Raw genomic sequence first — 16,103 nt, forward strand, 5'->3', positions numbered from 1 at the left:
TACTGGTACTGCTACTACTGTTACTACCACTACTACTACTACTGTTACTACTACTACTACTACTACTACTACTACTACTGTTACTGGTACTGCTACTACAATTACTACCACTACTACTACTACCACTATTGTTGCTGGTACTACTATTACTAGTACTAGTCTTACAACTACTACTACTACTACTACTGCTGTTACTGGTACTGCTACTACTACTACTACTACTACTACTACTATTGCTGTTACTGGTAGTGCTACTACTACTACTACTACTACTACTACTACTACTCCTAGTACTACTACACTGTTACTACTGCTGCTGTTACTGCTGTTACTTGTACTGCTACTACTACGACTACTAGTAGCACTACTATTGCTGTTACTGGTAGTGCTACTACTACTACTACTACTACTACTACTACTACTACTACTACTACTACTACTGTTACTGGTACTGCTACTACAATTACTACCACTACTACTACTACCACTATTGTTGCTGGTACTACTATTACTAGTACTAGTCTTACAACTACTACTACTACTACTACTGCTGTTACTGGTACTGCTGCTACTACTACTACTACTAGTACTACTACTATTGCTGTTACTGGTAGTGCTACTACTACTACTACTACTACTACTACTACTCCTAGTACTACTACACTGTTACTACTGCTGCTGTTACTGCTGTTACTTGTACTGCTACTACTACGACTACTAGTAGCACTACTATTGCTGTTACTGGTAGTGCTACTACTACTAATGCTACTACTACTACTACTACTACTACTACTACTACTCCTAGTACTACTACTGCTGTTACTGCTGCTGCTAATACTTTAACCACTACTACTACTGCTGCTACTGTTACTACGGCTATTGCTACGATTACTACAACTACTACCCCTACAACTACTACTACTACTACTACTACTGCTGATTCTGGTACTACTACTACTACTACTAATGCTAATAATGCTCCTACTACTGCTGCTACTGGTACTACTCCAACTGTCACTACTGCTACTACTACTACTGCAACTGCTACTACTACTACTACTACTACTACTACTACTACTACTTCTACTACTACTACTACTACTACTACTACTACTACTACCTACAACTACAACAACTACTGCTGCTGCTTATGGTACTACCACTACTGTTACTACTACCACTACTACTGCTACTACTACGACTACTACTACTACTGCTGCTACTTGTACTACCACTAGTGCTACTACTACAACAATTACCAGTACCTATAACTACTACTACTACTACTTCTGGTGCTGCTGCTACTGGTACTACTACAACTGTTACTACTACTTGCTACTACGACTACTACCTCAAACTACTGTTACTTCTGCTGCTACTGCTACTCCCACCTGCTATATACTACTTTAACCTACAACTGCTCCTACTACTACTACTGCTGCTACTGCTGCTGCTGCTGCTGCTGCTGCTGCTACTGGTACTATGACTACTGCTGCTACTACTGCAACAACTACTCGCTTCTTCTGCTTATGATAATGCTAATGCTAATACAGCATGATACTACTACCTGCTATTACAACTACTACCTACAACTACTACTACTACTACTACTACTGCTGCTGCTACTCAAACTACACCTGCTGCTACTATTACCTGCAACTTCTACTACTGCTGCCTATGCTAGTGCTACTACTGTTACTAATACTACTGCTGCTACTACTACGATGACTTACAACTTCTTCCAGTGCTGTTACTGGTACTGCTACTACTACTAGTATCACTACTACTGCTACTACTACTACTGCTGCTGTTACTTTTACTGGTACTGCTACTGGTACTACAACTACTGCTGCTACTACCTGCTACCACTACTACTAATACTACCTACAACTACTACTACATCTACCACTACAACTGCCTGCTACTGCTGCTTATGCTAGTGCTACTGGTGATACTAATACAGTACAATACTACTACCTGCTACTACAGCTACTACCTACAACTGCTACTACCACTACTGCTGCTGCTTTTGTTAATACTACTGGTGCTACTACTACTACTACTACTACTACTACTACTACTACTACTACCTACAACTTCTACTACTGCTGTTACTGTTACTGGTACTGACACTACTGCTATTGCTACTACTACTACTACTACTACCTGCTACTCCTACTACTACCTGCAACTGCTCCTACTACTACTGGTCCTACTCATACTACTGCTACTACAATCTGCTACTGCTGCCTATGATAGTGCTACTATTGCTACTACTACTACTGCTACTACTACTACTACTTAAAACTGCTACAACTACCACTACTACTACCAATATGGCTACTGCTACTACTTCCTACTATGACCACTACTAGATTCAAGATTCAAGATTCAAGACCGGCTGCTAGGTCTACTGGTACAACTACTACTTCTACTACTACTACTTCTTCTACTACTACTCATTCAGTTTAAAAACCCCAACAGCTACAGAGAAATTGGAATTTAAAAAATATCAACATTTTTGGGCCTACTACAGGTGAGGTGCACCTGAGGTGGGGAGTTTGGAAGCAGTTTAGAGGCAGGGCTCTAATTGGAGGCTGTGTACTGGGGTTTGTTGGATAATTCGTACCTTGAAATTGGGAGGACTATGACATTTCTGTGTGAACAGGAGGATTTTATAGTGAATCCTGAAGGAGACATAGAGGGAGTGCATGGAGTGTTATTGGGCCATGTTTCTTCCTGCCCCCCTCAGCAGGACCCTTGCAGCACTCTGAGTGAATATACCCATCTTCCCCCTTTTTTTTTTTTTTTTCACAAAGCCATCGCGATTACTTGGGTTTTGGCGAAAGTAAATGGGATTTTTTTTTTTTTTTTTTTTTTTTTTTACAATTGCGGGTAGCCATGTCCCCGGGGGCCAAAACAGAAGCAATGCTTGTTTACCTTCACTCCAGGTCCCTGACTTCAGCACCTCCACAACTGCACCAGGCCCGGTACGTGTTATGGTGCCTCCGGGGCAGGAGGAAGTGTTCTCCTATTGAGTGCTATTAGGGAGTAATGGAATGCTAGGAGTTGGGAGGGAATCGAGGATCCGGTGCTGCTGTTACCACAGCAACAGCCGTAAACCCCTGATTTGGAGATTTAAGCTGTGACCGGTTTAAAAACCTCCAGCCCTTAACTTAAATCTGTGCAAATCTACATATGGTACTCCATGTTGGTAAACAAAAAAAAAAATGCAATTTGGGCCGTCTGTGGGGGCATGTGACCCTTGCGCCGAGCCAATATAGAAACAAATTCTTGTCGGCCTTTGTTTGTGTGGAACTGGAAAAGCATTTTATCACGTTTAGTCGCTCCAAAAGGTTCATAATGGGATGAAATAGTGTCCTCAAACCACCTCCAGAATTTCCCCCATTGAATCAAGCACTTGACAATTGAATAAGTGGACCAGAAGCAAACAAAAGCATATTGGGATGCTTGACTTTAATAAAGATGAATTTACAGGGGAATTCAGTTGATAAATTTTTGCAGATACCATATCTGTGACCGTTTTCAAGCATCAGATTTGCGACATCCTCTGTCGATTGCCAAAGTGTTTGTTTGTTTTTTTGTTGGAAAACAGGGGCAAACCTTACATATCGCTCACATATTGCTTAGATCAGCGTGAGACAACCCCATCGTCCATTGGAGCGACTGGCCCGGGTAATAAGCATTCAGCAGGAGCATCTCGGCCGAGCGGGAGGGAGGATGAAGATGAAAAAGTCCGGCCATTAGCGCCGCCTCCCCTCATTTTCTCCCCCCACCCTCCGAGAGTTCCTGTCTCCTCCAATAGCGCGGCGACTTGACGAGGCCGTCTCTCCCTGCCGTTCCCGGGAGACCCTCGCCTTGTCCAGACAAACCCTGTTAACATTCACCTCAGAGGACTCGCGCCCCCCGCAACATGAACGCGTTCGTAATTCGGCCGGACACGGCTTTGCTTCGATTGAGCGCTTTCGTCCGCAGCGCCCACGCACACATCAAACAGCCGGCGCGGCGCTTCACACATCGCCGGGAAGAACGTTGTGATTATCCCGTGTTGGGTGCCCGGCTGCGATTTGAGACATCGACGGGTTTGTTTGAGAGGGGGTTTTAAGGAACCAGAGCATTCTGGGCACACCATCGCACTGCAGGCGGGATAACTCAATCTGGGGAGGGGGCACGTAAGCTAACTCCATGCTTACCGAAAGTGGTGGCCGGCGCGGATTACAGTAAGACGTTGGAGTAAGAGAGACAGCAGGGGGGAAGGGATGGGGGTCAACAGGTGAATTATGGAGATGGAGAGAGCAGAGGGATAAAGGGGGAGATTAGACACACATGGAGGGAGAGAGGGGGTGGGGGTTGGCGTGGGGCGTGGGGTAAATGAATGGCTGGCAGTGATGTTTGATTTGCTTCCAAACACTCTGCAGTCTCCTCGGAACTACAGAGCAGCTGCAGGGGTGGAAATCCCGCTGCATGGGGCTCCTGGCTCTTGAGCGCTGTGGTAAATCGCAAGCGCTTTCGGGCGAGCTGCCGCGACTTCCCTCCCTCCTCTGTGGTTGTAGCCGTTGTTGTGTGTTGTCGTCCCCGCGCGCACCAGCCAGCCCGCCGGCCCGCCAGCCAACCAACCAGTCAACCAGTCAGCTCGGGGCAGCTGCAGCGGATGACTTACAAGTGGCGACCTGTAACTGCCAAACTTGCGGCAACCTGCGAAAGAATTAACGAATTATGTTTTTCACCGTCGCAGCCCGTGGCTCACTGTTACGAGATTTGATATTCCACGCACTCGGGGCTCCGTCATTTATCCTGTTGGCAACCTCGGCAAACAAACACAGACGGGTGGTCAAAAAAAAGAGAACAAAACGGGGCGGAAAGGGCACAAAGGCGTTTTGGGCGGGAGCTCCACCTCCCAGATAGAGCGTGCACCTACATGTTTATCTCGGGAGGGAACAGGGTTTCCAGGTGTGCAAACACGGGGCTTAAGTTTACCTGCCTGGAGGTGACAGCTGGGCCTGCGCTCAGAGGGCCTGGAAACGCAGGGCGGCCGAATCACCCCCAGGCCTCATTTGGAAGCTTGAAGCGTCGAGGTTATTTACCTCCGCCTCAACTTTGTTTGATTTGCTTGCGGTTTAGGGGAAAAGCACCTTTCAGAACAGTGCATCCAAAGGAATGTAATTTACTGTATATGAAAAGCCTGAAACCTAGACTCCTTAACGTTTTTATTCAGCTGCTAGTTTCACCGATCGCATTGTTCTGAGGGTGTTGCCCCCGGGTCGGGTTTCCTCAGTGGCTCGTCTATTCAGCAGCCCCAGGTAATGGACACAGCGGGCTCGCCTCCTCTTTAATGAGTGTATGGGAGCCCCTGTTAATGCTATCCCAGTCTCGGCAATCAGCATAACAATGCACCAGCTTCCCGCCACAAGCAAGCCTCGCCCTCCTCTTTCCCACCGGCTCGCTCACTCTTTCTCTTTTCATCTGCCATGTCCTCCCTTAATTCTCTGACCGACCTGTTTTGCTGTCACGTCGTTAGAATAGCGAGGGTTTTTAACTCTCTAGCGGTATCTCATCTCTTCTGTCACGGGGGGGACTGTAGCGCAGAGGTGAAAGAGGAATGACGGCTGGGAGAGGAAGAGGAAGGAGAAAAACACATTTAAAGCATTCCGGCTCCCTCGGGAGATCGTGACACGTGAACCAGGTGTCACTTGTCATATGATGAACTTCTCCTGCCGCTGAACTTACATCACTGCCGACCTATTAGTGCCGAACACAATTTGCGACTCAATTGCTCCACTGTTTGGCAACGGGCCCCCACCGCCATTGGCTGAACAGGGGGGTTTGGTGTTGTTCAGTTTAGTGTTTTCAATGAAAGCAAAATATGTGCCGTGATGAAATATGAAAGTCGATTCGGCAACAGGATGGGTTTGCCAAGGTGGTTCCTCCAGCATCATATACAGGTATACTGTAGGTATCCAAATGTTACCTCCATCGACATCGATGCACCTGCTTTTACCCAATAACTCCACCTCTTCCAACTTCCTTACATACTTTATACTATATCATTTTTTTTGTAATTATGGGTTCGGGCGCTTGTGCGAGGGTGAAATGAGCACAGTACTGCACTCACGTCGGACTCCTCGTAGGACCCGCAAACTCGCGGCTCGTTCAGCTGCTACAAGACTGTCATGGCTTCTCGGCTCCGGCGGTTGAGAAACGTCCGGGATTCTCTTCCGTGGTTCAATTAGTTCCTTCACCTCCCTCTTTCTGCACACTGCTCTCTCTCTCTCTCTCTCTCTCTCTCTCTCCAGCCAAACTTGTTGGCCTTGAGTGAATCTGCTGTGATCCCATCACTCACCACCTCGCTTGCAGACGGGTTGCCAGGCAACAATGTCTGGTCAGCCGACAGAGCCGGGGAATCCAACGGAAGGCTGGGATTTTGTCTGTGTGTGTGTGTGTGTGCGTGTGTGTGTGTGTGTGTGTGTGTGTGTGTGTGTGTGTGTGTATGTGTGTGTGTGTGTGTGCGTGTGTGTGTGTTTAGAGATGGAGACATATATTGTTAAGATTAACACCATGATATAAATTCCATGTGCCTAATATAGAACGCTATCCTCTTGTGTATATTTCTCACTTTAGGTGTAGTACAGAATGGGTTCTGGGCAAAAATTGTGCTTTTCCTACCTGTTTCGTCTGCTCTCGCCTTCCTGAATTCCTGATGCCGGGACCCAGGCGTCTATTTAGAGGTGCATAAATCTGAATATATTGGCGCTACACCTCTAGCTATTTTTTGCTGTGCAGGGAGGCAATGTATTAAAGACCCTCGCTAGTCAACAGTAATTGCTTATTAAAAGCAACAGAGTGGAAAAGAGGAGCAGGCATAGAAACGGGAGGGAAGGTTTTTAGCGCGCATGATGTGTTAGTTGGTTACTTGATGTGTTGATGCAGAGTTGAGGGATCAGGTTGTAATACACAACCCCCCCAACCTCCTTCACTTATACAAATCTGATTATGTGATGAGGACTGAGGACCAAAAAAGCGCGGTGGCACAGGAGGATCACAAGGAGTGAAGTTTTGAGGCTGTTGGACTTCTCTTTACATTTATTCAAAGGACAACGGAACACAACATACTCCAAAATATATAAAAAAGGAATAGTTTTTAATTTAGCACTGTTTAATACTCACCCCTAGTGTACTACTGTACGTAGGTCGGTTCCAGTCCTTTCTCCATACTGGACGTGCAACTCCAGACTCCCATCCAGAGTTCAAACCAAGTGATTGGAGACAAATCCCCAATTGGCATTCAGTGCACAAACTCACTCCACAATCCGGGCAAAGCTACTGTAACATTATGCCACAGTGGTCTGACTTGGCAAATTCAAGGAGTTATTAAAATAAAATGTTGCACATGATGGGTATCTGGAGCCGCACCTCCAGACTGAAGAGAATGATGGACTGCTGCAGGATTGGGATAAACTTCAAAGGACCCAAACGTATCCTTTAACCTGTTAAGCCCAACAAGCTCTCGCAAGCTCAGTTTTTAAGCTGAGTCTAAGCTTCCAGAAGAATCCATAGCTGTGCACTCAGCTCTCGCTGAGAAGCGGGTGTAACATACTGTAGCTCCAAAGGCGGCGATCTTATTTGACAGAAGTAAATGGGCATGACTATTTGCAAACGGGTCCCTTGACCTATCACATCAAGATATCTGAATGAAATTGGGCTCATTAGAAATGCAAGAGTCTCACCTTTACAGCCATGTCTGACATATGTCAGCTACATGGGTATGTTAGATCCAGGGTCCTAAACACTGTTTTCTGCCTGCACTGAAAATATGTTATTTTCGGCACACTGTGGTATTATAGAATTTTAGAAATTTAGTATGGCTTCAAAACTGAGGCTCTTAAGTCCAAAGAGCCCAATTGCATTCATGTGTGATGAATGCGTAACCATTGCAATGTGATGACAACATTCTTTCAAACCTTGACCTTACTGTATAAAATGACCTACTGTGACCTCTAGGATAATCACAGCCTCATGGAAATCTAGAACCCGGAATCTAGACACCTGGACAATTCCTAAAATGTACTGTATGAGATGTGTTGGTACATTGAAGATGAGTGGGTTTTTCTGAGCCATTTTCAGAAAATAGTGCTTGGTCATTCGATCGCCAAAATTGCATAAATCTCTAATTTTCAAAAGCTATTGATACTGCATCACAGCATTATGTTTTCTAAAGAGTTTTTCAAGGTCATGAGGTCTTTAGATGATCTTTTTGGGGGGATTTTTGACCCCATTCTCGAGTGGTCAAAAATGGCTAGAATGTGTACCAAAGATGTGTAATTAATGGTATATATATATATATATATATTTGGTGCAGCAACTAATCACACTAATCACACTGAGCATGGGAATGACCATCATTAGGCATGATTATAAAGTTCAAAACCCATTTACACTCAAAATATCAATAATTTTATCAGGCGCGATTAAATGATATGTGTTTATTACCTTTTAATTGATAAAAAAAGATTGACATTCAATGTCAAGCTGCATCTGAAGTGATTCCTTAGGGTCTCAGCTTCCTGGTGGTGCACGGCAACTGCTGACCAATACCCATACATACAAAGAGAGGGGCTCCGAGCTGAACAGGTCAAGTGTGTTTTCTAAAGCAAATGAAGGCTTCAGGCTTGCTGTTTTGAAGCTATTCAAACATTACAAACAGTGCATATCACAAAAGAACAGGGTCAACGCAATAAGGTTGTGGTACATCCCGTGTCTGCCGTTGGAATAGGGCGTGCTGCTACTTATGTAACATCTGAGAACCGGTTAGGAGCTGCATTCTGGTCGTGACCTGCGTCTGTGTTCATGTGCAGTGATGCATGGAGGCTCTCTTACCCGGACACTATTTACACTGGTTCAGGTTACTCCCAGTGGCAAAGAGTAACCATTTCCCGTAAACGACCCAGTTTGCAAAGTGATAATGTAATGTTGACAGAGGTAAATCCAGAGTATGCGCATATATATCAACTATGATGTCGATTACTTTTTTTTATTATCATTGTTCTGTATTATTCTATTGTTGTGCTTTAAAAATGGCCTTGCCAGGAATAGCGGCCTGTCCAATAATCAATAGGACACCGATGAGCATCTGGGATGCGAGGGAGTCAAGGAGAGGGATACTTTGATGGCTCATGCATCCCATGTAACCAGAGCCGCACTGTGCACCACTGAACTCCACGTGACATTGATTATCAATACGATTAGGCTGAAAGCTCTTAGGAAAGGTTTGAATTATGGGGATGGGGCTCTTGAATTTCGATATTGTTAAAAAACGATACTGTTTATTAATGCATCGGTCAGGACCATTAACTGGAGGTAGATCAGAATAGACGTAAGGGGGCTGGTGTGATGAGAATGTGATTTTTTTGAAGTGTTGGACAAGAAACAGACCAACCAATATTAAACTGAATATTTCTGCCAGTGGAAAAGAACAAATCAGGCGCTGGTGTGTTATCTTGTCTCATGGTTGACCTTGCAGCCCAGTGATGAACATCTGAGCGGAAGATTAGCCACCGATTACAGTGGTTGGATCTTGTTACCGGCTGGGTCGAAAACAGATGGGGCTGCGGCTGACCCCCTGCCATCTGCAAATCTCATCGACTTGGTACTAAGGGGTTAGGGGTATGAGTCATGTTTGAAGCACGTCAAGCACGGCAACCAAGTGTGATTATGAATTCTAATCCAAATTTGATAAGGGCCATACTGTTTTTTATTGTTTCTGTTGTTGATTTACCGTCATTATTCTTATGTAGGGCTGGGTATTTGTTCGCAATACCTTTAAGGTATAGACCAAAACAACCCAATACCAAGTAGAACCGAAAATTCTCCAGTCGAACAAAGAATCAGATTTCCAGAAGAAAGATTCGAGCTTATCTAGGTCTAAGTGAAGGTTTAAATCAAACCTGGCCAGAGATAATGGATAAATGGATTATCTGAACTAAAACCAGCACCAAGACCAGACAGGCGGAGCTGACAAGTCCTTAATTACCTTAGTTTAGGAGTTCCTACTCTAGAACAAATTAATGTCAAATTAAGCAACGTCTCAGGAACATATTTTTAAATTCTGGATTCATTTAAGTAGGATTAGCATGGTCTTAAATCAAACCTTTTCTGCAAAACCTCCCCAAAATGTATGTGGTGGTCATCACAGGATGTGAAAACTAAAGAGAAAGACATAAGAAATCAATGATCTGTGCTATGAAATTAGATCAGGCTACAAATATAGGCTTTGAAAATATATTTTTCGGCTACCTTTCTTACAAATACACAAATAAAAGTGATTATACTGTACAATGAGGTATGTCAAAGCTAAAAATACTGTACAGAAGGCTATGGCGTGCGACTTCACACAAAATTGTACCCGGCAAACAATACATAGGGCAAGATAGCAATTTACAGCCAAGACACAGGGGGCACAAGGCTTGACACACTTACCACCTAGAGATATATGACACACATTACACCAGACAAGATGTGAACTTGCATTGAAAACAAGGCAATTTGACACTGTTCCCAAAATAGATGTACATCTTCAGATGCAATCCAGAGAAAGGGCAATGTTAAGCAATACTTTCACAATAATACACTAACCGATTTTGAAAGCGTGTCCATTGTCATCATTTTTCAAATGAGTGGGTTTAGCAGATTGCAACGGCTCGGTGGGTAAATTTAGACAGACAGGGCATAGATGTTCCATTCATTTCCAATTGAATGCGTTATGGCGACAGTTTGGAATGTGCCAGCGAGTGAAAGAGATCAATATGAGCCAGACAACCCCTCCCCACCCCCTCTCTCTCTTTCTCTACGATATTCTGATTAAAGCCACCTCGTGCACCGCATATCCATCACCGTGATGACTTCAGCAAGGAAGACGCCACTCAACCAGAACCATCCAGATCCAGATCTGCCCCATCCCCCCAATGCTCCCGATCTCCCAACATCAGCGCGGAGTATTTGAAAATCAATAGTAATGGAATCAGATTCTCCTTGAAAACGGCGGCGGAAATGAAGGGAGGAGCCCACAGCGCGGTGGTCTGTGATCGTGAGACGCGGCGCTTCGATTGCAGCGATGAGAAGTTTGGTTCATTTTGGAGATCGGGCTCCTTTACAACTGTAAGGACAACAGATTTGTTCCATTTTCGGACTCTTTGATGGGTTGGTTTGATTTGTTGGTTCGATTCGGTTGGTGTAACGAGGGTCAGGAGCAGAGCGTAAATCAGTCACATTCAATCTGAATTATGCCAAATACCTTAACCTTTATTTTTCACATGAAACAAAACCTCGGTGATTAACGTCTGTCCACGACTAGAATATCCACTCGCCCTGCATCACTGTTAGATTGGAACAACCTGAGCAGTGAAGGGAAAGCCGTTCCAGGAAGGCAGCGAGCGATGGAGTGCTCAGCTTTGAAAAACACTGTGGTTTATCCTTGTTCCCCCCCTCTGCTTTCTGCAATCAGGTTTTTTTTTTAAGAGGACCCACATCAAGGTCCCGCGCTCCATAAAGCCGCAAAAGGAAATATCCCAGACCGGGTTGTGTACCATCGTCCACTCATCACTTTTACCTCCTGTTTTTGAAGTCCTTTGAGCTTTATTGGCTGCAGCTGGGGATTCTGAGCATTTACAAGATGTAAGGCCGCTAATGACAAAGTCAACAGCGTCGGGAGAAACCACATCAAAATCAATTTGGAAAAATGACACCAAAGAGCCCCGAAAAAGGCTATTTAATACTGTTGTGCACTCGACTGTATGTAAAGCAGTGCGGCGCTCTCGCGGAAGTTTCTTTCCCCTATTTGACGGCCGTCGTTCTATTTCAGCGAAACGTTTCTCGAGTGTGTTTTCCAGTGACGTGAGAAAGACGGCGCTGTGTAGCTAATATCTGTCCGGCTTGTAGGTCTGCTCATCCATCACTCAGCCCTGGGGCAGCGTGGCCTCCCACACTGGCAACGACATCAATGACAGTGGTGCCAGTGTTCCTCGTGTCATCCGGGCCTCGCCAGTTTGCCTGTTACCCAACGAGACATGTGACTACAATCAACAAACAAATATTTGGCAGTTTCAGAACACTTCCATGTTTTGTTTGCATTGGCATCATTTATTTCCAGCACACCCTCTGAGAGATAAGTCTCAGAGATTAGTCAACCAGAGGCCAATGGACAAAAGCCAGAACACGACAAAACCTAAGGTCGTCCTAAGTCAGGCCCTGCCCCACCGTTTTCGGTGAGCACCAGCAGAAACAAGTGCTGTTGCTGGAGTTGCTGTTTCACCGCAGCTGATTTTTATTTTTATTTTTTATGTCATTTAGCTCCACCAATCACAATTAACCGTGTCAGCAGCACGGCTGGTGCTGGCCGGTTGCCATGCGGAAGATGTCCGCAGCGGATGACCATGAATTATAATGGCATCGCACTCGCCACTCCTTTCATCTCGTCGGAACACTTTGGCTGCACATTGGCTACAGCAGAACGCTCCAATAAGGGGAAAACTTTCTTAGAAAAGAAAACATCTCAGCGCTCTGTTGATTAAATGGTTGTGTCAGACCGGTTAATACTGATGATTGATAGTCAAAGCCCCTTGTAATGAGACGTAGGAGGGAAAATATCCCCCCAGAGCCGTTATCCCAAATAAATCTAAGCCCTGATCTGTATCGAGACGAGTCGCGAGGTAATCGTACAATAACTTGTCAAATATGTTGGACATGCCACTGTCTCACATTTCGATTTTAGCGGCTGCTCTGACACCAAAGACAAAGCTTTTGTTTAATTCCCAGGGGTTCTGAGGTGCTCAGCAGCACAATGCTTCTAACCCAGAGGAACACTGGGAAACGAGGGCCTGGAACAACGGCTGGTACCGAACACCAGGCAATGCACCGACCATATTGTTTTTAAACAGGGTTCCAATCTCCACACAGCAGCGCAGGAATGATCTGCAGGTAGGCTGAGCTTAAAGTTGACCTACACACTTCCAGATGTGAACTATAAAACTCATACGGATGTATGTTGGACGTCAGCAGCCTGGGCGTTATTGGACCGGCAAGCAAACCCCTGGGCCATCAAGAGAAAGAAATCCCTCCTTTTTTAAACTGGTTTGGGCTTTTGTTGTTTTGATGAGCGCGGCCTGAGCGGCCGTGCTTTCAAAAGGTTCATTTCTCAGGAGTGTCCTGCACTGCATGGAGAGGGAGAAAAAAGAAAATGTTTTCACAGCCTACGCTCCGCAAAAAAATGAAAAGATTCCAATCTCGAAAGACCTTGTCCGTCTACAAATTCTACATCCAGTCGGATAATCCCCCCCTCCCCCATCAAAATCGGACGTTAGGAATACTTTGAAGATATGGTCGTTTACGGGGTTAGGATGAGGGTAAATGTGGCAGGCTACGTCAGGCTAAGCTGCGCTGACATGGAGACAATCTGCTCAGTGGCTGACCCACCACGGCTAGGGAGAATAAAGGGTGGTGGGCACTGATACGTGCCAGTGGTCAGTTTATTCAAGCCGAGCGCTTAGATCTCCAGTTTGCCAGTCGGATAACTCAAACCAGTTGACCGCAGATTGCGATCAGTCAAACGGTTCTTTTATGGTTCAATGAATCATATCAAAATCAAAGCGACAAAAGCATAAGCACGGTGCCTCAACTTGATTGCTATCACATGAGCCAACTCACTTCCGCCTCGTGTTATAAGAAAAGTCTTTGGTTGATGACCTCACTTTCTAAGAATCCACACATAATAAACACAAATTATTAGATTAAACAAATTGTCATTGCACAGAGTACAAGTACTGAGGCAACAAAATGCATTTCTCTGCATTTTAGCCATCCTAGCATCTGACGTACCTGGGAGCAGTGGGCTGTCATTTAGCGGCGCCCGGGGAGCAGTTAGGTGTCTTGCTCAAGGACACATCAGCACGCCAGGGAACGAACCGGCAATCTTCCAATTACTAGGCGACCCGCTCTACCTCCTAAGCCACTGCCCTGATTATCTATCAGAAACTGAGCACAGTTGGTGGCCGTAATATATTAATGAGATACTGGTCCCATACTGGACAAGGGCCGAAAATGTATTTCAAATAAGCGGTTCACCCCGTTGTGGCATGGTTCAAACACAAACCTCAGCTTGAATCCCATGAACCGTTACGGTGTATACGTATATACTGTGTATATATGTTGGGGTATTTGCACATGTCAGACTGTGGCCATTGAATTTTGGCTGTGATTTATCATGCTTATTTGTCTCAAGGTAATTGTTCCAGTTCACCTAACAACAGGCTCGAGGGTGGGACACATAAAGGTTACCTTGGGCTGTGTCTTCTCCAATATCCTTCTTGAATCACTTCATTAACGACTGTATCCCGGAGCGCCAATTGGCCAATTTGAGGTAAAACCCAAGGCATATATATGAAACAAGGCCATATACAGAGAGTAAATGAACAGAATGAAGCTCCTATGGAAGTCTTGAAAACACAGAGCAGTCCCTTCCCGCAAAGGTCAAGATGTTGGTTAATATTATGTCTTTTACCATCGAACGTTGATGACATTCACCTCCATTTTGATGACGCCTGCTTGGATGTGCGTCATCTCTAACGCACGAGAATCTGACGGGACCTCTGCGGGGGTAACCTTGTGGTCCTCGCATCAACATTCAGCCCGCTTTGTACCTTCAAGTACCTGCAGGCGATTTTATCGGGCCATCAACCAAAGAAATACACACCGGGGACCCGCTCTCACCCAGGAGGCTATCAAGGAGCCCTTTCCTTCCATATTGCTACCGCACAGATCCATACCTTCACTAATGGGATGGCAGAGGCCGGAGATGAGGGAGCAACCACAGCAGAGCGGTGGATGAAGCAATTTTCCATCTGTTTTCGCGGGTCACCATGCGGTCGGGGGCACATATGCACTTCTTCTGTTGCGTTCGGCATGTTTTGGTAACACAGTTTCTTCTCTCCTTCTCGAGCCTTCCCTGTGCGTTCAAAGAGAGGCGGGATCACACCAAACACATGATGATGATGACGACATAAGATTATCACCAGAAACATTTGAGATACCAGATCTATCAGGGTGGGACCTCCTGCGATGAATAGCAGTTATATTTAACAGCCACATCCATAGCCGATTGCTTTGGGGCTATGTTGAGGCAGGCAAAATTATTGAATTTCCCAGTGATCTTGGATTTTAGTGAGGTTGTTTTATGGGGGACTCAAAATATGCAAAATAATGAATGTAATTTACAGCTCAATAAAAACAACCAACACATGTAACTCACATTTATCATTAATGACATTAGCAGTTGCAAGAGTAATTACGTGGACAAATGGTATCATGTCAAGTAGGTGTGTGTGTATCAAGTGGTTTATTCCACAGCTCTGTGGAATGCTTCTTTCTGATTGGTCAACAGCGGCAATCCGTTATTTCCTAATAATAACCGTTAACCGTCGTCGTGGCCAAACACTTTTCCGCCCGGATCTCCGTCCCTCGTATCAGAGCAGAGACATCCTGTGATGTTATATAGAAACCACAATGGAAGACTTGAAGAGAAGAATGCATATATGTCCAATCGAACATTTTAAAAGTAATTAGGTAAATGGCTTACTCATATGTACGTTTTGTTTTTTTGGCAGAGAATAGTTTGCTACGTTGCAGTTTTAGCTAGGTAGTTGTGGAATACTTTTCCTGTGAAAGCTGTTGGTCTCCCCCTCATCACTAGTTACAAAAACAATTTCAATCCCCTTCAGAGTCATACAAGACATCCCGAACAGCCGGTTGGGGGTTATTTTGCGATAATAACCGTCTGGCTACACGTTATGCCTTACCTATACAACACCTTTTCAGACAAATCTACGGTGCATTGTGCACTGCAAAATGCACGTAAAAACTGTTTAGCGGCAGAGCAGAATTCAGAGCGACAGTTCCTTGTCACCTGAGATAAAACGTGCGGCTACATCTGCCACTTATTCACTATTTATGACAGGTGACCTTTTCTGTGCTGTCGCTGTTTGAAGTGCATTTCTGGAGAGGATTCACTCCGGTGTGTCAAAGACAAACGGAAAAGA

Source organism: Zeus faber (genome assembly GCF_960531495.2).
Source record: "Zeus faber genome assembly, chromosome: 18".
Classification (NCBI taxonomy): Eukaryota; Metazoa; Chordata; class Actinopteri; order Zeiformes; family Zeidae; genus Zeus; species Zeus faber.